This window comes from Myotis yumanensis, unplaced genomic scaffold (genome assembly GCF_028538775.1).
Source record: "Myotis yumanensis isolate MYYU_CA2020_CCGP unplaced genomic scaffold, mMyoYum1.0.hap1 SCAF_1, whole genome shotgun sequence".
NCBI classification, from domain to species: domain Eukaryota; kingdom Metazoa; phylum Chordata; class Mammalia; order Chiroptera; family Vespertilionidae; genus Myotis; species Myotis yumanensis.
Window position 1 is genome coordinate 232,938,069 of NW_027223752.1, and position 22,627 is coordinate 232,960,695.

At 41.2% G+C, this 22,627-nt stretch overlaps 1 protein-coding gene across 5 annotated transcripts in view; it reads right to left on the reverse strand.

Annotated features, from left to right (window-relative positions):
• The window catches only part of C1QTNF7 (C1q and TNF related 7), a 97,023-nt gene that overhangs the window by 62,270 nt on the left and 12,126 nt on the right, over positions 1-22,627 (reverse strand). Inside the window, exon 1 of one of the 5 annotated variants that reach the window (XM_070411103.1) lies at positions 3,369-3,435. The exons of 3 other annotated variants lie outside the window; for them this stretch is intronic. The gene's annotated coding sequence lies outside the window, so the exon portion shown is untranslated. Of the gene's footprint in view, positions 1-3,288; positions 3,346-3,368; positions 3,436-22,627 lie in introns of those variants that run through there. One more of the 5 variants, XM_070411113.1, reaches the window with a different exon arrangement.

A 22,627-nucleotide genomic window follows, 5' to 3' on the forward strand; every position in this document is an offset into this window, starting at 1 on the left:
CCTGGGCACTTAGCAGTCTCTAAAGTTATATTCTGATTTACGATTCAGTTGTCTCCCCCTTTAGAGGTCTGATGGCAGAAACTTTGGCTCATTTCACTGCTCTAGAGTAATGCCTGGCACATAGTAGGTGCTCAATAAATATTTGTGGATTGAATGTTGAGTTTTTTATGTCTGTAACATGTGCTTGAGAGGTAGGCACCTTATTGGAGTCTTGCAGTTAGAAAGTGGTGAAGCCAGAACCCAAAAGCGAGGGATATTTCACTTTAAATCCTGACATTTGACACCATAAGAAATTATTTCCATTGTTTGATGGTTCCTATTCTACTACGCCCTCCATGACCTCTTTCCAAGGCATCTACAGTTCCCAGTATGTGTTTTGGCATCCTCCTGTTGGCTGGTAATCTACCTCTGATGCAGTAGTCTTCAGAGAAATCAATCTGATTATATTTTATTCAGCACAGTAAAGACTGCATTGCTGGTTTCTCTGTGTAAAATTTATTGGGTACACTGCTCATATTATAGATATCATTCATGTTACTCTAATATGCTGAATTCCACACAGTTGTACTGATTTATAATAAAAAGCCTACAAAGGGAAGAAATCTACCCATCTACTGATCATTGAAGCCTAATGCAATCAAAGGGGTTGGTGTCAAAAAGTTCAGAAGGTCAGAGGGCTTAGAAAGGGTCATGTGCCAAACGATGAAGAAAGCACTGGGTTATAAACAAGACACTGAAAAAAAATGGAACAGTGTTTATTCTGACCACAGGGTAACCCAAAAATTAGAATTGGGGAAAATGCCCAAGCTCTTGTCTTTAACAAAATTGTCACCTTTTTCAGGTGAAGGTCATATGGGCTACATCAATCCATTTTTTCCTCGATTGCAGAACTGGCTGAGGAAAGTGATGGTCAGACTTTGATGCACATCTGAATCCTGATTCTGGAGAATTATTAACAAATGGGCCTAGGTACCTGCTTTAATGAGGCTGGGTTCCAAGCACTGAGGGCTTAAGATGGCGGGCGTTATCAGCCTTCACTAGCTCACTCTGCCCTGCAGGGGGCAGTGTGGGCTGACCCTTTCAAAAGCTTGGAGTCAGGAAGAGCACAGGAAATGGGTTTTGAAAACCTGTGCTTAGCTCTCTGCACTAATTCCTAGTTGAGTTACTTCACGTTGACTTCCGTTGAGTTACTTCACGTCTTTGAGCTTCAGTTTTCTTGCCTGAAACCTGCATGGTTACTGGCCATTGTGAGGATTGGATAAAGGAATGCATGTGAAAGAACTAAACGCAAGGGAAGGGAAGGAGGCGGTGGTTTAAAATGTGGACTTTTTCTGTTATAATAAAATGATAAATTAGATCTTTTTTAAAAAAATTATTGGGTCCAAGGATAGCTTTTTAAAAAATATGTTTTTTATTTATTTCAGAGAGAGGAAGGGAGAGAGAGAGAGAGAGAGAAACATCAATGATGAGAGAGAATCATTGATTGGCTTCCTCCTGCATATCCCCCACTGGGAATAGAGCCCACAACCCAAGCATGTGCCCTGACCAGGAATTGAACCATTACATCCTGGTTCAGGTGTCAATGCTCAACCACTGAGCCACACCAGCGGGGCCATAAAGCTAGGTCTTTTGCTTCCAAATCTCACCCTGCCAGCCAGCCATCACCTGTGTGGCTGTGGGGAAGTTACTTAGTTATCCCGAGCCTCAGTTTCTCATACATGAGAGAGAAAAAACCAATCCTTTACCTACATTAATTCTCAAGCTTCACACAAATCCCGCTGTCATTGCCTTTACTTCATAGTAAGGAAACCAAGACACACAAGGGTTGTCATTAACTCTGAACCACACAAAGGCCCATTTGGGACATGTCCTCAGGTGCTCTGGGTGCAGAGCCACCACTTCTAACCAGTGAGCTGCCAGCTCTGAAGACACAGGGAGCAGAGGGCTGAGCCGATGGCCAGTGCTCAGTAACGTTTCCTAACATTTTAATAAGTTCCTTTCACATTCCAAATGTGCATCCCTCCAATTTATGATTCATTGCACCACACAGCCAGTACCCAGACTTGCATAGTTATTGCCCATGAGAAGGAAAGCTCACTTGGGCTGTGTAAACTACAGATGCATTTATGCTGGGAAGGGAGTATTGTTGGTCTTTATTGCTTTCAGAGCATTGGACATATAATATATATTTGTTAAATAAAGGTTAGAGATCACCTTACATATGGACTGACCATTACTCACATAATCAGGAACAAGACCAGTTTTATCCTCACAAGATGTCAGAGTGGGAACCAAAGTTATTCAAAGAGAAGAAAGGAAGTCAAATGTCAGCTAGAGTTAAGGGCAATATTCTCATTTTGGAATCTTTCTAGGGTGTCAGGAGAAGACAGCACAGCCTTCAGCCCAAGGAGGCAAGGCCTTCTTATTAAAATCAGGCCATATTGGGAGAGGCATATTGTGATGATGGGTGGAGTTTCCTATAGTTTTAAGGGCTCACTTAGAATGAAGGACCCTGGAAAAGGACACTGGAGTTCCCAGGCAAGATTTGGGGTTTCACAGAACAAAGTTTGGTTAAAACAAAACCATTTCCTTTAAATTAGCTGTATCTCCACAATCACTTCCCAGTGATTTGAAATACCCGTGAAAGAAACATACACTAGCACAATGAATTATTTATGAAATTATGCAATTCATTCATATAATTACAATTAGTACAAACCCATTGTTTTACTAACAGTCTAGATGTTTACCATCCTACTTTGCAAGGAATGCACTTTCACCCCCATAGCCATATGGAGTGATGAGCACACTTGTTTTAAAAAATAAACAGTAAATAAATCAGCACGCTTAACCAAAAATAAATTGAGCCTGAGATTTATACTACAACAGGGAAATCTCCAAGGAACAATATTAGCCTTAATGTGTTCTTTTCCTCTATTAAAATCCTACACAGTCTATCAACTTAAAACACCTTAAACTTTAATTATGTAGGCGCGGACTTGATGACAATTCTGTTTCTTCTTGGTGAGGCTATAGAGCCATTTCTGTTTGCTCCCACAAGTGTCCCTGTCAGCCTTATTCTCTTGAATATGGATTTATAGCCATTAAGGAGCATTATCGCCCAGGGCGGTTGTCAGAACTACCTCTTCCCAAGCAAAGCCGAAGCTGACGGCTTTCGCTTTCTCTCTTCTGTTCAGCAGAAGCCTCCCCAGAGGAGATGTTTTATTGAGCCCCAGTCAGTAAACACCCCCAAACCTCAGAGAAGAACAGAGAAAGAGTAACACCAACCTGAGCCAAAAGACTCATCTCTCGACGAAAAAAAGCCCAAAGAAGCTCACTTCAATCGGGCCGGCGGGCTCTTTACTTACATTGCTTGCAAGACCTTCCAACAGCTGGAATCTTTGAACAGCTGTGGAGCTTTCTCTTGAAATCCCCTTCCCTTTGGCAGCAAGGCGTGCTCATTACTCTTCGGGGCTTCAGACTGATAAGTAATTTCCTGATTTGTTTCAAAAGCATTCTCCCAAGCTTTGGGCAGTGGCAGGCAGAGAGGCAACAGCACGCAAAGTCCACAGCATACGATGAAGGGACGCTGTGGCCTACACAGACCTCCTACGTGCATGATGGAGCCCCAAAGACGTATTTTTGATCTCACGAACAAAAATAAATAGCCTCCTCTGTTGGCTCGCTCCCCAAATCATATTTGAAAAACAGAACAAAGAGTCTGGACGATATTTGTTTTAAGTATAAAATTCAAGTTGAATGTTTTCTCATTTTTCTTGTTGTTGGGGGAAATCAAGGCACCTTTGGTCTTCAAGGCACGTTGTGATTGCTTTATTACCAGCCACTGGACAGAATGTTCCTAGAGACCCTGCAGTTCAGCCCCTTCAGTTTACAGTGGAAGGAAATGAAGCCCAGGGTTACCTGTCTGGAGCAGGTTCACACAGGAAATGAGAGGAAGGATGGGAACCAAACAGCTTCCTGGTGGCCACACCAAGGTTTTGTCCCCTCCATGGAGGTGGATACAGACACAAAGGTTTGAGATCTGACTCTGGATCTTAGGCTCCCTGGCACTGGTTGAGGTCCTTAATATCTGAGTTCTCACAGCTGCAAAATGGGGATTATAAAAGTTACTTCTCTTTGGTCATACAGTGTGATCACTGGGGAAGAGCTCTGTTGAGGATGAAACCGACTATGTTATGTGAAGAAATTTTTTCAACAGGTCCCAATTTACATGTTTCTCTTCTCCTTTAGACTCTCATATAATATTGTTGTTGCTGTTGTTGTCATTGTTGCAAGAAGCCATCAGGTGATTTTGGCGGGAGGAAAATATTGGTCAGGGAATGGGATTAGATATGGATAAACTTTGACCTTGGAAAACCAGATCAAGATCAGATGGAAAGGTATGTTTTGACATTTGCCATGGCAATGACACTGGGTCTGACACAAGAAAATCAAGGCTTACCACTGTTTCTGACACCAGCCAAGGGAAGGAATCCCATGTAAACATCCCAAACCACAGTGTCCTTACTAGGGACATAATCCCTGTCTGCTGTGCTTAGCTCATTTTGCTGGGGTGAGATTCCAATAAGGTCTTCTTTGAGATAGTGCTTATCAGCAATGGCAGGCTTAGCCATTGTAAAGTAGTACTTTTCAGCATCCAGCATAGAATTTCACACAGAAAACATTGTTGATGCGATGTGCCACGGCCGTTTTCCATTTCATCTGTGGTGTTGGCTAACTTCTCTTAGTGCCAGAGCTCCTGGGTTCTTGACCTTTCCCCCCTCCTTTTAAGGAGTACATTTCTCCTTTCTTCCCTGTCATCCCATCTCTTGGCACTTCTCTCCCATTACTGGTTTTCTTTCGTAGAGTTTAAATGTCCTATTTCTCATGCAACAGTAAGAATGAAAAAAGGGAGAAAACATTTGCTCAGCCACATAGAAAAGCATCTGCAGAGTTTACCCTGGAAATAGCCACAACCAAGTACCAAGTGAATCAAAATCAGCCTCATTTTTGAGAATGCTCAAACTCCAAATCCAACTCATATTTAAATATCCCATTCACTTCTTTTGCCCTTTTAAAAATTCATTCATTAAATGTCATTGCAGTTAAGATTTGAACTTTATTATCTATAAGAGCAGTTTTCTAATTCAGCGTTGTCTTAGTTGGCTTGGGTTGCTATAACAAAATATAGACTTATGGGTTAAACAACAGCCCCAGTAGCTGCACTGCCTGTACCAGTTTAGACTATCTAATTAAGAAAAGTAAATTTGTAGGAAAACATTAGGTAAATACACGGCACAGGTGATAATCTGTAATGACAAGAAATGTGAGATGTATTTACCTAATATTTTCCTACAAATCTATGCCCCCCCCAAATAGAATACAAATGGTAATATTTGGAAAACCCAAATGTAGGAGAAGAACCAAGTAATGACCCTGACTTGTAGATGGAAAGCTTGCCATGAGGGAGCATTTGATTTGTCTCCTAAGTGGAGTTAATTCTTTAGCACTTTTAATAAGGGCAATAAAATTTACATCTTTCTCAAAAGTATAATTCAAGAGTCTTTGTTTCCCCAATGATAGCTCTCCCTTGAAGACTGAAAATTGTTTTTCTTTCAACTCTTATTTTAAGATTTTGATTGAAAACATTAAAATGCAGGCCTGACTTCAAAGCATAGTTTGTAACTAAAAAGAATTTTCTGGTTTACATTGTTGAATTAATAATAATACTGATTCAAAAGAAGAAAGAGTTTCCAAATCTCAAGAATTTTCACTGTTAGTAGATGCAACTTCTATGTAAACAGTTAAACCAAAATGACCCTCCAAACAACTAAATCTCAAGCCCTTCCAAGCTCCTCATCTAACTATCATCATCTTTTTTGCCCCTCCCTCCATTTTTTCATTTTTTCTTTCCAGCATCATGATCGTGCTGTCTTAGAAACCACAGTTATTGCACATACATTTCTTGTCTTAATTAACAACAAAGTGTCCACTTACTTGGTGGATTATCCAGGATAAATGTATTTACTGAAGCTGGATTATTTTAGTCAAACAAGACAGCTTGTTTGGAAGATCCTTGGATGATCACAAACCAGATCTAAGTTAGATGCTATTTGAAAGGTAAATATGTTGCCAAAAAAGAAAGTAGGAAAGAAAGAAGAAAATAGAGAGGAGGAAGGAAGGGAGGGAAGAAAGAAGGAAGGAATGGAGGAAGGAAAGAAGGAACAAAGAAAATGGGAAAAGGAGAAAGAAAGACACCATGAAAGAAAAACAAAGAAAGCAGGAGAAAGGCAAAGCAAAGGGACAGATCCGGTAACTGCAAATAAAACAGACATGGTCTGTGCATTTTCCGTGCAGCTCTATGATTTTGGATGTACCGTACCACTTCATTCTTTATCAATGTAGTGACTTATAACCTGACTTACCAAGACTTCAACTGCAGCTAAGATTTACACTTAGAAGTGCCATCTTTGGACAGGGTAACCAGCTTTCCTGGTTTGCTGGGGACTGAGGGCATTCCCCAGATGTGGAAACTTTCAGTTTTAGAAGTAGGACAGTTCAGACAAACCAAGATAGTTTGCTTGTGACAAGGAGTTTTCCAGGGCAAGAGACTTACAGTGTTAACACCCGGAAAGTCCCGGGCAAATTGAGGAAAGTTGGTCGTGTTATCTTTGGATGAAACAGTAAATCTGACCTGTTATGTTTTGAGTATTGTGTACTAGTAAGAAACCAGCTAATTTTAGCACATCTTCTGTGAGCCAGAATCTGTGCTAAGTGTTGTACACAATGTAGTAGGCATTATTTTTTTCTGCCTACCTAGTACCCTGATATCCTTGGGTAACTCTTTCCCTGTCTTAGGTGATTCTAATTAGTCCTTCATGTATAGTGCCCTTTATTTGTGCCAACTTTCTTTAGGTGAGCCAAGCATAGTAGCCATCTGATGCACCTGGAAACAGTGGGTATTTGAGGGGTGAGCATGTAGCTCAAGAAAGACAGGCTTTGGGAAAGAAATGTCTGCTTTGCTTCTAGTGAAGACTGCCATTGGTCATCTTGGTTATTATGTATGACACAGTCAACAGACACAGGAAAAAGTGGGGCAGGAGGGAGGGAGGGAGAGAGAGAAAGAGAGAGAGAAAAAGATCACTTGAGTTCCTGGATCCTGCCAAGAGGAAGATAAGACCATTCATAGATTGACCAGTTACCTGAGCTACTGCATTCCTTTATTTTTCTTAAGCTATCTTGAGTTTGGAGTCTGCAATGTGTAACAAAGGAGTTGTGACCAGTAGATATATATGGACTGAGTTTTCTATTCTGAATTCAGTCTTATGAAACAGAGATAGGTTGAACCATATAAAATCACTAATATTCAACTTCTTTTGACTTTATATATAGTAATTTCACTTGGTTCTATTTAAATAGTATTTCCATTTTACAGATGAGGAGAGAACTCACTGGTGATAAGCAGTATGTGTACTAACGTACATTTACTAGACAGCAGTCCTAGGAATCAAATCCACGTCTGTTTGAGTCTAAGGAACACAAATACATAGATTTCTAGTTGCTTATGTTGCTTGAGAAAAAGAAATCTCTTGAGAGCTATCTTTTGCTATCTGGCAAATGCTTTGAAAAGACACTAGTCTGTGATTCACACACTATGTATGGACTTAGAGGTGGTGCCAAACACCTGATTGTTGATCCTCAAATTCCCATTTCACAAAAAGAAATCAGATACTTGAGTGTGTCAAGCAAGAAGGGAATCTGCCCTCTAATCTGGTGAGTATTTACATTTCGGTAGGGATAAAGCTCTGGGTGGACGGATGTTGGGTTTCCAAAATTACTCCAGCTTTGGTTTTTACTGACAATCAAAAGATGTGATTTTCACCTCACAAGGGAAAGATTTATTATTCATTCTACTCTTGGTACAGAAAGATTGTTCAATTGTTTCCCATAACTCAAACCTAACTCATTTATAACGCAGCTGTGTTGGCAAGATAAGCACTCAGGCTACTTTCTATTATCGCCATCCCATGTGCTTGCCCACTGATGAAACAAAATAATGCTTGGCCAGAAAACATTTCTTCTTTTCCATGATGGTTTCTATACATGCTCTAAACCCCTCAGAATATGATTTGGGAAGATTTGTGTGTTATTTTTCTAGTATTTATTATATGTGAAGTTATTGAAATTTAAGATTGTTAATTTTAGTGCATTCTAGAGAAACAATGTGTCCTACTGTGTGGATGCTCTTCCATAGTCTTTGCCTTTGGCATTATCTGCTGAGCATCTTTTTTCCGTGAATTTCCCTCCCCCATGACATGGTGACAGCCTGTAGCCATCAGCTATTGCAGCTCTAATACTGCACCATAATAATAAACAACTCTCAAATTTCAGTGGCTTGTAACACCAGACATTTATCTCCCCACACCCCCCAGGATAGGTTATGAAGTGTGCCCAAGCTCACAATGCTGGTGAACGATGAAGCTGAGTATTATTCATTTAAAAGATATCACTGAGCTCCTACTGAGTGCCAAGCATTATAAAAAGGCTGATAAACCACCAAACCAAAGACTATTTAGGTCTTAGCTGATGAACATAAAAGGGAAAACAATTTCATTATATCTCTGGAGAGTCTATCGGAAAGAAAGAACATATCAAGCAGGACATACTTGGCAGGATCTCATAAAGTCAACAATGCCATGTTTGCCATGGGTTGGAAAGACATGGACCATAATTAGATCATAAAAAGATTAATCAAACAATGTAGATATAAAGGCATTCTCAGTGGAAGTTGATGTTGTATCTCTATTTTTATTTAAGAGAGGGAACAAGGAGAGGGGAAACATTTGAAATCATTTTTTGGGGGGGGGATCTTCTCAGTGCCAGGCAGTGGCCCATGAGAAGAATCTATGTGTGGATCTTCTTCAAAAAGTACACTTCATTTCATACTTTACAACTCTCTGGATATCATTTTCTTTATGTCTAATGCAAGGATAGTATGATTTCTTTCTTAGCTTTGACTCAGTTCACACCTAACACATTGCAGACCCTCAATGAGTGGTAATTCTCTTGGCAGATTCAGTTAGTTGCTTTCCAATGTTCATTTTGCCCTTCTTTCTTACTAATGGAGGCCTTGTTCCTTTGGGAAGCTAATGTAACTGGTGAATAGCCCCCTTTCTCTACTCCCTGTGGCCAGGAAAGACCATGTAACCTACCCAGTCTGGACAATATTTAAGTAGAGATCAAATGAAGAGGTTGCTGATAAAACATCCTACAAGGGAAAGACAGCTGGTGCCACCTGTTCAGGTTTTGTTCTTAGATTTTGCCATTTACCAAGAATGCAGTCATGACATTAATGTGGTATAGACATATTGTAATCTTCATAAAGGAGAGCAGGAAGGTAGAAGGAACCTGGGTCTCTGATGACAATGATCAGCCATTGAACCCATCCATGACTGTGTATCTTCAAACCAACTTCTTTTCAGATGAAAACATATCAAGACACCTTGGTTTGACCAGCTCACTGAAGCTGGGTTTCTGTTGCATGAATCAAACACATTCCTAACCAATACAGCTCTACCCCACATCTCTACCCTAGTCTCAATAGGGAAGACTTTCAGATTTGTATATAATACTTCACTGTTGCAAAAGATTTGGCTTCTTTCTGAACAAATTTTCTAAAATAGCTCATTTTTCTCACTAGATGAGGCATTATTTGGCTATATTATAACAAATTTCTGCTTGAAAGTAAACTCCCAATTAAACATGCCTTTTTCTTTTTCTTTGGTTTTAAATCAACCAACACACAATCATTACAACCTAAAGCAATAGCTTCAACCTGGCGGTATGGCTCTGCTGGGCTGTATCTTAGCAACCATGGCAACATCAGAGGGAACAGAAAAATCAAAGCTTAAAATGAAAAAAGAAATCCAATGGAAGTGATGTAAGCAAAGAATTAGTGAAGCTTATTTTAAGGTCTTCACGCTTTAATGCTATACCTTTAGCAGTGATGTTGGGTAGGAAAAAAGTGCAGAATTTCAAGGCAGAGAATCCAGGTTCAAATCCCCACTGAGTCATTTACCAGATGCATAATTCTGGTTAAGTTTTTAAAATATGTCAGATTTTAGTTTTTTAAAGTAAAATCATGATGATAATAATAGCAACAACATAATAATACCTACTTACAGAGTTGATATGAAGAGAAAGTAAGGTGACATATGTATAAGGGATCTATAAATATTAAAATATTACACAAACTTTCATTGCTATGGAGAAGTGAAAAGGTAAGTCAAGTGTGAAGTAGAGCCACGTTTGTCTAGTGGACCATCTGATCCGGATGCATGGTATACACGTGTGAAACAGAATATTGAAGGTTAGCAATGAAGGCCTTTCATGGAGTTAGCTTATTAGTCACTCTCAGAAAGATGAAATTCTTCTTAATGCAAGGTTAAGGAGACTTAGCTCTGTATATCTGGAGGGAAAAGGGGAATGAAATTTCTAGACATGGAGATCTCTTAAGTCAGCTCTTTATAGACACACCTCTCAGGAAATAATTAGTGCAAACATTTTGCTGGGTGGCTGGCATTGTACTAAATACTTGAAATCATTAGCTCATTCATCCCCTCACAACAACCCTAAGTAAGTACTATGATTATCCTCATTTTACAGATGAGAAAACTGAGGAATAGAGAGGTTAAGTGACTTGCCCACAGACATCTCATAGGACTGGAATCGAGGCAGTCTGGCCCCAAGGCCCTGCATTCATGATGATGTGATTTCACCCTTCGAGGGGGAGAAATAAATAAAGCAGAACATATGTGAGACAGCTGGGCTATGAATCTTGAGGACTCAGCTCCTTGACAAACTCAGAAGAGCTCATGTGTTTTCTTCATGGAAGAAAGTCTGCAGACCTGACCAGAGATCTTTTTGGTGTTTCAGTGAATGAAAATGTAACCCTCTATTCACAAATAGCAATCTCTCTCCTTACTTTAATGGGGGATTTAGGGATTTGGGAGACATCTGGAATCTATTTATGGCATTTAGGTTTTAAAATTTAATATTAAAGTTTTATAATGAAAGAGACAAAGAAGTCAGAGTAGATCATATTAGCGAAACCTGACTACACAGGGCGTGTTTGCAAACCGGGCTTTAATGTCTGGCTAAAATATTGCTCCAAACACCCTGGATCATGCCTCTCAAAAAGGAAAGACACCTCACTGGAGTCATTTTGATGCTCTGTGTGTAAGACAATGGAAAGGACTACATTCAGGGCTTTCTTTTCCCCGGGTAATGCTGTAAACTGCATAAGGGATTAACTTGCCTGTAATGAGATTAAATATGATACAAAGATCTTATGGCTACAGTCCCAGTTTGTCATTGTGATCCTGGGGAGACACCATGGGATTCAGGAACAGATAACCTGGACTGGCTTTGCTATTCTGTGAGTTGTATAATTTCAGACAAGCTCCCCAATCCAGTTTCTGAACCGAGAGGACGTCTCTAGCAGAAGGGGGAAAGCTGTGAAACAACTCTGGGGAATTTTTAATGGTTCCTCATGGCCAAAGTGGAAAGTGCTTGTGAGGACTGGTAGGGATGAAACCCAAGAGGATAAGATCATAAAAGGTCTTGTGCTCCAAACCAGGGTGTTTGGACTTTTAGGGAACTACCAAAGGGTTGTTTTCCTTTTAATTTTTTAGGCACCAAACAGAATTACTTTTCACTATTACTAATTTAATGGGTTATTGTAGAAAAAAATAATAAAGAAGAAGGGAAACACTTGAAAGTGAATCATACTTCAAGAGATTGTTAACTTCTTGAGAATGTAGTTCTTTCCTGTAGTTGGATTTTTTTGTAGTCAGACATTTTAATAAAAACTCTAGTCAGATTGTTCCCACTCTTTTATAATTTTCTTTTGTGTTCTGATTATAGAAATACAGATGTAAGTCGGTATAGACATGTGCCTTTTGTCATTTTATTTTATTATTTTTTTAAAATATATATTTTATTGATTTTTTACAGAGAGGAAGGAAGAGAGATAGAGAGCTAGAAACATTGATGAGAGAGAATCATCGATCAGCTGCCTCCTGCACATCTCCCACTGGGGATGTGCCCGCAACCCAGGCACATGCCCCTGACCAGAACCGAACCTGGGACCCTTCAGTTCGCAGGTCGACGCTCTATCCACTGAGCCAAACTGGTTTTGGCCTTTTTGTCATTTTAATGGCCACATGGTACTTAGTGGCTGTATGGATGTGCCATCATTTCTTTAATAGTGTTGCATCCTTCGGTGTTTCAATTGCTTCCACATGCTGGAATTATAAAGAACCCTGGGATGAACATTCTCCTCACCACATCTTAGCATGAATATTTCCTTAAAATACATTTTGAGACATGGAAGGATATACTTTCTTTAAGGAATTTCATGTACATTGCCAAATTACTCCCCAGTAAAATTGTGTAAATTAACTGTCCTACTTACCTTATTCTAGAGCCTAAGCAGGAGATGGCAGTTAATTTCTGATAGATTACAACATTGTTCCAAGAAAGTGACAAAGATGTTGAGATTATGAGGAATGGGGATGTTAAATGTGGACAATTGCCATCTTAGAGGAGGGGATGGTAGCATCTTCAAATATTCAAGAAACCACCATGTGGAAGAAGGGCTGACCTTGTTCTGCGCAATCCCCAATGACACAGCTAGGATCAATGAGTATAAGTTCTAGAAACAAGTCTGCCTTCATATCAATTTAACGCTAAAATATGCAGTGACTAATCTTGGAAAGATGTCTCTATTTGGGATCTGTGTTCTTTAGAGGTGGAAAAAACAACAACTCTACAATAAAACATTTTATTTTCTTTGAAACCATGGTGTCCTCTGGGCTAGTTAATACTTGTGGTTTTTAGATATAAACCAAGCTGATGAGAATTGACAGGAGCCCTTACAGGCCGAGTTCAAGTGCACATTTTGGGTCTGATACATAAGTGCATGAATGACTTTTAGATGCAGTCAGTACTTGTCATTTGCAGATTCTGCATTTGCAAATTCACCCATTTTCTGATCTGTATTTGAAACCCCCAAATCAATATCCATGGTACTTTCTCAGTCATTTGAGGGTAAGCACAGAATTGCAAAAGATGTGGGTGGCCGCCGTGCACAGTTCTAGTTGAGGTCAAACAAGGCAATGCTTTGCCTTCTTTCAGCTCTCAGGGTACAAACAAGTATCCTTTTTACAGTCTGTGTAGTGCCATGTGTTTTGCACTCTTTGGATTTGGTTGGTAATTTTGCTGTTTAAAGTGGCCCCCAACCATAGAAGTGGTATCTAGAGGTCCTACATGTGTGTGCTGTTCCTTATGGAGAAAAATAGGTGTATTAGGTAAGCTTCATTCAGATATGAGTTCTAGTGCTGCTGGCCATGAGTTTAATGTTACTGAGTCAACAATATGCATGAAATAAAGTGTCTTTAAACAGAAATACATGTAAAACAAAGTTATATAATGAACAATTGTTGAAAGTGCTGTCACCAGAGGCTTGCAGGACCCTGATCCTGTACTTTCCTTAGGAACCATGGTTTAGTGTTCCTTCACTCTTTGGAATGACTAAATAGAACAGAATTGACTGTATGTACTTTTAAATGGCTGATGGATTACTTTTGCCCATGGAACCCAACTCTCAAATGCCTGGTCACCTGCCTTGATCCCAAAGCACTGGCTATTCAAAGGATGACTGACCCTAAAAGTGGGGACCACCTGAAGGCCTATGCAGCAGGCCAGACCATTGCTTTTACCAGTCAGATCCTTGATGAACGAGGCCAAACCCAAGCATGCCAGGGTTCCATTGGCTGTAGAGATGAGGCATGTCTAACCACATTGCCCTGTCTTGTGATGGGTCATTTAAATGTCGTATATCCTCTAATAGTCAGGACCTGCAATTTTTTATATTTTATCCTTCTAAACATGGAGCACAGTTTTGAGCGGCATGAAAACCATTCTGGATGGTAAGGAACAGGCACAAAAAAGGAACCCTAGTTGAGCCTGAACAATAACTATCATAGCCCTGCTGGTGTGGCTCAGTGGTTGAGTGTAGACTCATGAGCCAGGAGGTCACAGGTTTGATTCCAGGTCAGTGCACATGTTCAGGTTTCAGGCTCAATCCTCAGAAGTGGGTGTGCAGGAGGTGGCCAATCAGTGTTTCTCTCTGTCTTAGGGCTTCCTCCAGTCCGTTGCAACCTCTGCATTGCCTACTTGGCTCTGGAGACATTGATTTGGTCTTGTTCTGCACTGTGTAAGCTCCTTTCTTTGAGTATGATCCTGTCAGCTACATAAGTTCACCTGATCTTCATGGTTTTATTACTATTCTGTTGCTGAATGAATTTACTCAACACCATAAGGCTAAGTGAACTGAGATTCAATTCAGTTCTCCAGTCCCTTTTCCACACAGCTTCCTGGAAATTTTACAGCCTTGTAAACTTTTACCTCCACAAAGCAAGGCCTGGTTAGGACATTTCTCAGGCACTGATTTTTGAGGAAAGCAAGAATCCAGGGGTGCAGGAAAGCCAGACATGAGCTGGGGCAGGGGCAGGGGCAGGAAACAATATTTCTATAGGAAATCTTTCCTTAAGTACAAACAGAGTCTAACTGAGCCCTTCATATTCTATCATTTCTGCTTAAGAGCTACCATTTAAATTTGCGTCCACAGCATGGAAACAATTTCTTAAGAGGCAAGCACATTCATTTCCCCAGTGCTTTCCCCTCATCTCCTGCTTCCTAAGGTCTATTTGCCTGTAGCAGGGCAGGGGGACTCCTTATCTGTGGGCTTAGTCTCTGCTGAAAGATTTCCTGGAATTCACTCAAAGGCCACTGGATTTACATATTAAAAATGAACCCATTTTGCAGAGCACAAGCAACCCAAAGATGCCTGCTTCATCCAAACAGGACCCAGCAGAGCCCAAGTGACACACGGAACCTCAACGAGAGTGGCCTTCATGATGTACTGGAATTCCAGGGAGGAAAGTCCCCTAGTGCCCTCACTTCCAGTCCCTCCCCCACACTTTGGCCAGCTTCATCCTTCTGAAATTCTGTTTCCAATGGCTCTCTCACTCAGAGCCTTTGATGGCTTTCCCTCCTTGAAAAGAAAGTAAAAATCACCTCCCCCGTTTTCTGAGTTCTTTGCAGTTTGAACTCTTATCCAACCCTCACCTAACTTTTTATTGCTTTCGTTCCAGAACATTCTTCTCTGAGCAAGTGGAGATCCTGGGCCTTCACTGAGGATTCCATATGTGAGTCTTTTCCTTTTGTTCTCTCCACTGGATATGGGTCCTTGCATTCCTTAGAGATTTCTGTCCAAGTTTCTCTCCTTTGAAGTCTGAGACTTCTGGGCCGCAATCTCCCTGGATGAAGGGATTTAAATGAGGATTAAGTGCACATACCCAGCTTTCTACCAACAGCTGTGGAGAAAGAGGGGGTGATGATACTTCTTCACCAAATCCTCAGATATTGGGATGGACCTTGACTGAAGCTTTAGACTTGCATGAAACATCAGCTTCCAATTTCCTAGGGTGGGAATGGATGCAGGGCCCATAGAGTCCTTGTATAATCTACTTCTTCTCTTATTATGTTCCAAGATTCATTTATTCATTGACTCAAATGCATTTTGGACAAAGAGTAGTTTCAGCCTCATTCTCTGACAGGTATCTCACCCTGCCCCTTGCCCTGCTGTCCTGTTCATTCATTGTCCTCAGCCCCTCTTCTTTTCTTGGTGAATGGAGATAATACCTACCTCAAGGGGCGATTGGAGGACTGAATGAGATCATGAGTGTCCACTCCCTAGATAGGACATTTGGCACATAGCAGTCACAGAGGGCGCTCAGCAAATGCCTCACCTGTCCTATCTTCTGATGATGTTTGTAATCAATTAGAGCCACCATGCATGCATCTGTCACCGCAAACTCCCTGGACCATTTCAGTCAGAGACACAAAATGTCTTTGAGGTGTTCCTATCTTATCAGCACATCACATGGATTCTTTCAAACTGTCTGTGTGACTATCTTTTGAAAAAAAAATCTAAAAATAAGAGCCGAAAGAAAAATACTCAGCTGATTCTCCTTTTTATGGGCATGTTGGCAATTTGTCTGTCCAAACTAAACAGTCTCTGTTATGGTCTTGCCCAAGTTTATTCTCAAAAAATCAAAAACTTGTCCTGGAGTGAACTTACTGGCCAGTTTCTTTTAAGATAAATTTTTAAAATATTTTTTTCAAGAAGCAACACAAAATGTCACTGGCTCTTTCATGCAGACATTGCACCAGCAATTTCTAAGCCTTTTTATTGGGAGGGAAAGCAGTGTTTTGCTCACTCCCTCATCTGGGTGCAAAGAATAACTAGTAATAATATATACAGATAGAAGCCCAAGTGGAAATCATCATCTCTTTGACACAGATTATGTAGCTATTTGGAACTGATTTTAATTTTTTTATTATATTTCATTCTCCTCCAAGCTAATATTCTAGAAATCAAAGCAGCCCTCTGGACCTGGATGTACTAGGAGGAAAATATGCTTGCAAATGGATACTAACCAGTTTTCAGGGGCAATCAACGGATGTGGAAAACCAGTTTCAGGAAGATAAGAAGGCCAAATGAACTGGAGCTGGCCAGATGACAGGACAGGCAGAGGTCAGCAAGGACTGCGTGTCCAGCAAAGGAGGAAGGAGTGGGCAGATGGCAGAGAGGGACAATGTGGAGAGTGGCTGGTCTTGTCCAAACCCCAATGCACCTGAGTGTGCAGCTCAGGACACAGTGTTTTCAAATTAGTGTCAGTGTGGGCAATCCCAATTCTGGCTTCTCCTCCACCACCTTCCTGGGCATCGGTGGCAATGATGACAAAGACCTCATGCCCACCCTTTTCAAAATATTTTTATTGATTCCAGAGAGAAAGGGAGAAGGAGAGAGAGCTAGAAACATCAATGATGAGAGAGAATCATTGATCTGTTGCCTCCTGCATGTCCCCCACTGAGGACAGAGCCTGCAACCCAGGCATATGCCAAGACCAGGAATCGAACCATATCCTCCTAGTTCATATGCCAAAGCTCAACCACTGAGTCATGCCAGCAGGGTCTATTCTTTTAAAAAATGCTTTGCACGCTGCTGAAGCCTTTGCAACCCAAAGTGGTAGCTGCAGCTGTTGGGTGTTTCCTTCACATGTCCCGTGTGGGTCAGGGTTCAGGAACTGGAAGCAGAGCCACACACAAATGAATATGAAAAGACAAGAAATAATTTGGAGATATTGGGGGACCAGGCGAGTAAGTCCAACTCAAGGGGAAGGACTTCCTCCTGTGCTTAGGCCTCACCAAGCTTTTATTCATCTGGGATGCACCCATAGCATAGCCCTTAGGCAGGCGACCCCATTAACAGGCAGACTAGCCCATCAGCAAGGATTTACATAATAATAAATGGGAGAGTAGTTTCAGCTACCACTGTCTGGACAAACAGAGGTGGCGCCTAGCTCCTAGCTCCTACCTTTGCTAGGGCTTCAAAGGCACCCAGCCTTGGGGGGGCGGGGAGGGGGGGTGTTCTGTCTATGCTTATCAGATAGTGAAGGCAATAAACAGTTTCCCAAGTGCAGCCTTTGGTATATTTTTACTTTTTCATTCAGGCCCTGGTGCTGAGACATGACCTTTCAGGGTACAGTTTTTGTCATTCAGCAGGTTATGATGGAAGCATGCAGCTCTCTAAGGATTCAATTTGTGATTTATTTGGAGGCACCATGGCAGGGTGGAAAGACTGTGGGTTTGGGGTCATACAGGTCCAGGTCTAAATCCTGGTTTTGCCACTACTGACACTGAGCAAACCACTGAACCTCTGTAAATCTCATCTCATCTGAAAAGTTTCCTTGCCCATTTTATAGAATTTTGTGAGGATTAAGAGAGGTAATCAAATGACATATTTGACACAGAGCAAAAAATTTAACAAATGGCAGTTAAAATAAAATGAGAAGTGAGATGCAAAACAGAGGGGTATTTGGTCAAGATACTGTCATGGATCTGACATCATCAAGATACATTTTCTCACAATTTCCCAACATATAAATTGCAAGTATACAAGAGATGGTGGGCTCACTTTTGGTTCAAATATGTTTAGGTCTCCCACATTCTATAAATATATTATTGTGCTTTTGCTAACCCCTCAAGCTACCTTCCTCACTCTCCCCTTCCAGGCTCTACATTTGTTGAAGGATTCAGCCATGCCTGCTATGGATTCATCCTAGCCATCCATCATCTCATTCACAGCCTAATTTCTGTTTCACAAGTCTCCTGAAAGTCCTCCTAGAGCAGCAAAAAGACTGGTGTGCCACAAGAATTTTTAAAACATGCAATACCTGGCTCTTTAGTCAGGGGCACTAACCTGTTTTCCCTTAGATTGCCAAATAAAAAGTGACAACAGCCAACATAATAGTAGCCATCCAGTGTGAATGAATAAAAAAGTATGCCTCTTTCTTTTTGTCAGATGGGCAAAAACTAGGATATGTTTTTTCGATGTACCACAGAACTTTAGTAATTAGTTTATGTTCCACAAGATGAAAAAGGTTGAAAAGTGCTGCTCTGGAGTCTAGAAAGCCATTGACATGCTCACACACTGCATAAGGCATATGGCCTTGTCAACTCTATGGCTTTTCACCCCACTAGCCACCACTTCCTCTAAAACAGCAATTCTCAACCACTGCATGTTAGAATGATATGGGGGGTTTTACAAAATTATTTATGCCTGGATCCCACCACCAGAGAGTCTGATGTAATGGTCCAGGGTGCAACCTGGGCTCTGAGATTTTTCAAAGCCCCCTCATTGCTGATTTAAGAGTACCTTAAGGTTGACAACCCCTGCTAAGACTCTCTCCTTTGTTTATGTAATATTGCAAAGATTTGTTTCTCCCACTTGCCAAACATGTCTGAATCTCTTTTGGGGTCTTACTCAAACCTTGCTTAGAATGTAGTTTTATGTAGTAAAGGATGCAAGCGTTGCAATGAAGGTAAGTTGCAGTTGGATTGTTGCTATGGTATTGTTAAAGGAATTCTGCAATTCTTGGTTAATCAGAAAGCTAACTGAATGCAGGTTCAAGGTATGGCTGGCTGGATGGATATGGGAAGGGGAGAAGGAAAGAAGGAAAGAAGGAAGGATCTGATGCTTTTTGATACAAACAGCTTAATAACCCTGTATGTCTAATGCTTTCTCTTCCATTGTGTTTCATCAGAAGTATCAGGAATATTAATCTTAGTGATGGTTGATTGAGTACTCTATTATAAACTCACATGGATGTATCGCATGCATATATTATAACTTCAATGAGATGGAAACTATTAGCCTCATTTAACAGCACAGAAATGGAGATGGGGAGAGTTAGTTGTCCAAGGACACAAGCCTACAAAATGACAGAGCTGTGGTTTTAACTCAGGTCAGATCCTCTCTGGATTAGAATCTTAAGTAATTGATGCCAAATGTTGGGGAATTGCTCCAGAAGTCCTATTTGAGGGAGATATTGAAATATTCGCAATCAGTCTTGTTACTCCCTTCAGTGTCCCTCTCCCCAGGGCAGGACCCTCCACTCTTTCTTCCTGTGCTTTAGTTAGTTTGTTTGTTTTTTAAATATATTTTATTGATTTTTTACAGAGAGGAAGGGAGAGGGACAGAATGTTAGGAACATCGATGAGAGAGAAACATCGATCAGCTGCCTCCTGCACACCCCCCACTGGGGATGTGCCTGCAACCAAGGTACATGCCCTTGACTGGAATCGAACCCGGGACCCCTCAGTCTGCAGGCCGACGCTCCATCCACTGAGCCAAACTGGCCAGGGCTGTGCTTTAGTTTTAATGCTTCTCATTTCTGGTTACTTGAGCCACCTCTAGTTCAGCTTGACAAGGGCTCTATTGATGTGGGTGTCCAAAATAAGGTAACAGTGAGAATGTTAGGCACTGACCAGTTATCAAGTGCATTCTGGGAGGATGGCTGGGTCAGTAACAGAACAATATTTGTGATGGTGGCTAGATTTCTATGTTCAAGAGAAGGTGTTAGAAATAAAAGGCTAGGTTTTTATTGAAAAGGATTGTTTAGAGATGGAGATGTGGGTTTCTCTGCAGGGCTTAGAAGGAAGGTGACAGGAAAGCTGAAAGAGCACAATTTAAGGAAAGATGAGGAAAATGAGTACTTTAGGGAATGTAGAAAAGGATTTTAAAAACCCTTTCCTTCCTTCCTCTCCCCTTCTTTTTGTTATCTGCTACCTTTCATCCCAAATCACCTAGCTGTCACTTGAACCTGCATTCAATAAGCTTTCTGATTAATCAAAATTTCAGATTTCCTTGGACAACACCATAGAACAACACCTACTACAAATTGCCTTAATTATAAGCTTTGCGTTCTCTACTGCACAAAACAATGTTCTAAATAGGATCTGAGTGAGATTTTAGTGCAGCCCTAGCTAGCCAGGGGGAGAGCAATGCAAAGCTGAAAAAAAAAGATGCTAGATGGGGAGAAACAGTTGTTTAAAGCAGGACTTGGGGTGGGGCAAAAGAAAAGGAATTCATTTCCGTTCCTCCAACCCTTCACCCTGAGCACATCAGAGAACACAGGGGTCACTTTAAATCTGCAAGGCTCCTGGTCTGGCTGCCAGGAGATGAAATTTCACGCTCAATCATAGTAACTAGATGGGGCGTTGTGGTTCACATATTTTGTTCCTCCTCCACCTCAAGGCTTTGATTTTTTTTCTTTCCATTTCCACTGCTTCATCTTGCACATTCCTTTGAACTTGCCTGGAACCCAGTGTAGAAGGGGCACGCTGACATGCATGGGGTTTTTACTGTGGAGCAGGCACTGTGTGTGGTGCCTCAGTTATCAGGGGCATCTACACTGCAGGGAATCAAGCTTAAATATAAACAGAAAGAGGATTGTGATGTGAAGGCTTGTGGTAGAGAAGAGGGCAAGAAGTGGAGGAGGAGAGAGGAAAAGACTTTGGAGAACAGGATGGTTAGAATGAAGGTGTAGGAAAGAGAAGCAGAGGAAGAGAGAAAGGAGAATGTGTGAAGAAAGGGGGTTATAGAAAGTGAGGCAGGAGAGGTTGTGGAAAATGAAAGAACTTCAGGGTACCAAGATTGGGGTAAAAAGCAGGAAATGGCTGAATGAAGTGGGCCGGGAAGGAAGAGGACTAAGGGCAAAGACCGGAAAAGAAGAAAAAGGTAGGAGAGGCTGATTCTCTATAGAAAGGCTATGGGGTTATGGACACTTAAATGTGTCCCCCTCAGTTTGTATGTTGGAGCCCTAACCCTCATTGTGACTGTATTTGGAGATAGGACCTTCAAGGAAGTAATTGAGGTTGAATGAGGTCATGAGGTTGGTGCCCTATCCAATAGGACTGGTGTCCTTATAAGAAGAGAAAGAAATACCATCTCTCTCTCTCTCTCCCTCATCCTCTCTCTCTCTCTCTCTCTCTCTCTCTCTTTCTCATCTCATGTCAAGATATAGCTACAAGGTCACCGTCTGTAAACCAAGAAATGCATTTTTACCAGGAACCAATTCTACGGGCAACTTGATCTTGGACTCACACCCTCAGAACAGTGAGAAAATAAACTTCCAATGCTTAAACCATCCAGTCTCTGTTATTATTCTGTTATGGCTGCCTGAGCGAGCCAATACAAGGGATATGAAGATTTAAAGTAACCAAAAGAATCCAGGAAGATCATTTTTCCACAATTAGCCATCTCAGGGGGGAGGAGGGGAGAGTGGGCAGTAATATACATCCCCAAATTTTTCATCTAATCTAATAGACATGAAGGCACCAGCTCTCTTGGCAAGGGGCTAATGTATCATGTACAGGTGTGTCAATAGTAACTGAGGGTGAGGCTTCAGGCCTCATTTGCAAAGTAGAGATAAACACAGTACAATCTTTATAGGGGCATTGGAAGAATTAAATGCGGGTTTGCCTACACACATACCTTCTGTGTAGAGAGGGTTCTCTGTGAGCTCTTGCTGTTAATATACTGTGTGTAAATGTGCATGCCATGTTTATTTAGGACATTTTTGGAAGGGAAAGGTCTCTTGAGATTTCCCACACAGCAAGAAAATTTGAACTCTATGTCTGTCCCTAGATTGTACTGAGTTGAACCATACGAAATCGCCATTTCTATAGGTGAAAAATACACAAGCATTTTTAAAATAGGAACATGTCACATAAAAATCCAGATACAGCCGAAACCGGTTTGGCTCAGTGGATAGAGCGTCAGCCTGCGGACTGAGAGGTCCCGGGTTCGATTCCGGTCAAGGGCATGTACCTGGGTTGCGGGCACATCCCCAGTAGGAGATGTGCAGGAGGCGGCTGGTCGATGTTTCTCTCTCATCGATGTTTCTAACTCTCTATCTCTCTCCCTTCCTCTCTGTAAAAAATCAATAAAATATATTTAAAAAAAAAAAAAAATCCAGATACATGGATTTTATTTCAAAATCTTAAGATATGACACTCTTGAGCCACATTTCCCTGGACACCACTCACTGGAGCAAGTGCTGATGGCCACTTGAGGTGGAACACTCTACCCCAGGTCCCCAGGGTCTCAGCCACACCCCCATGCAGGGGTCCTCTTAGGTCCTATAGGATGAGG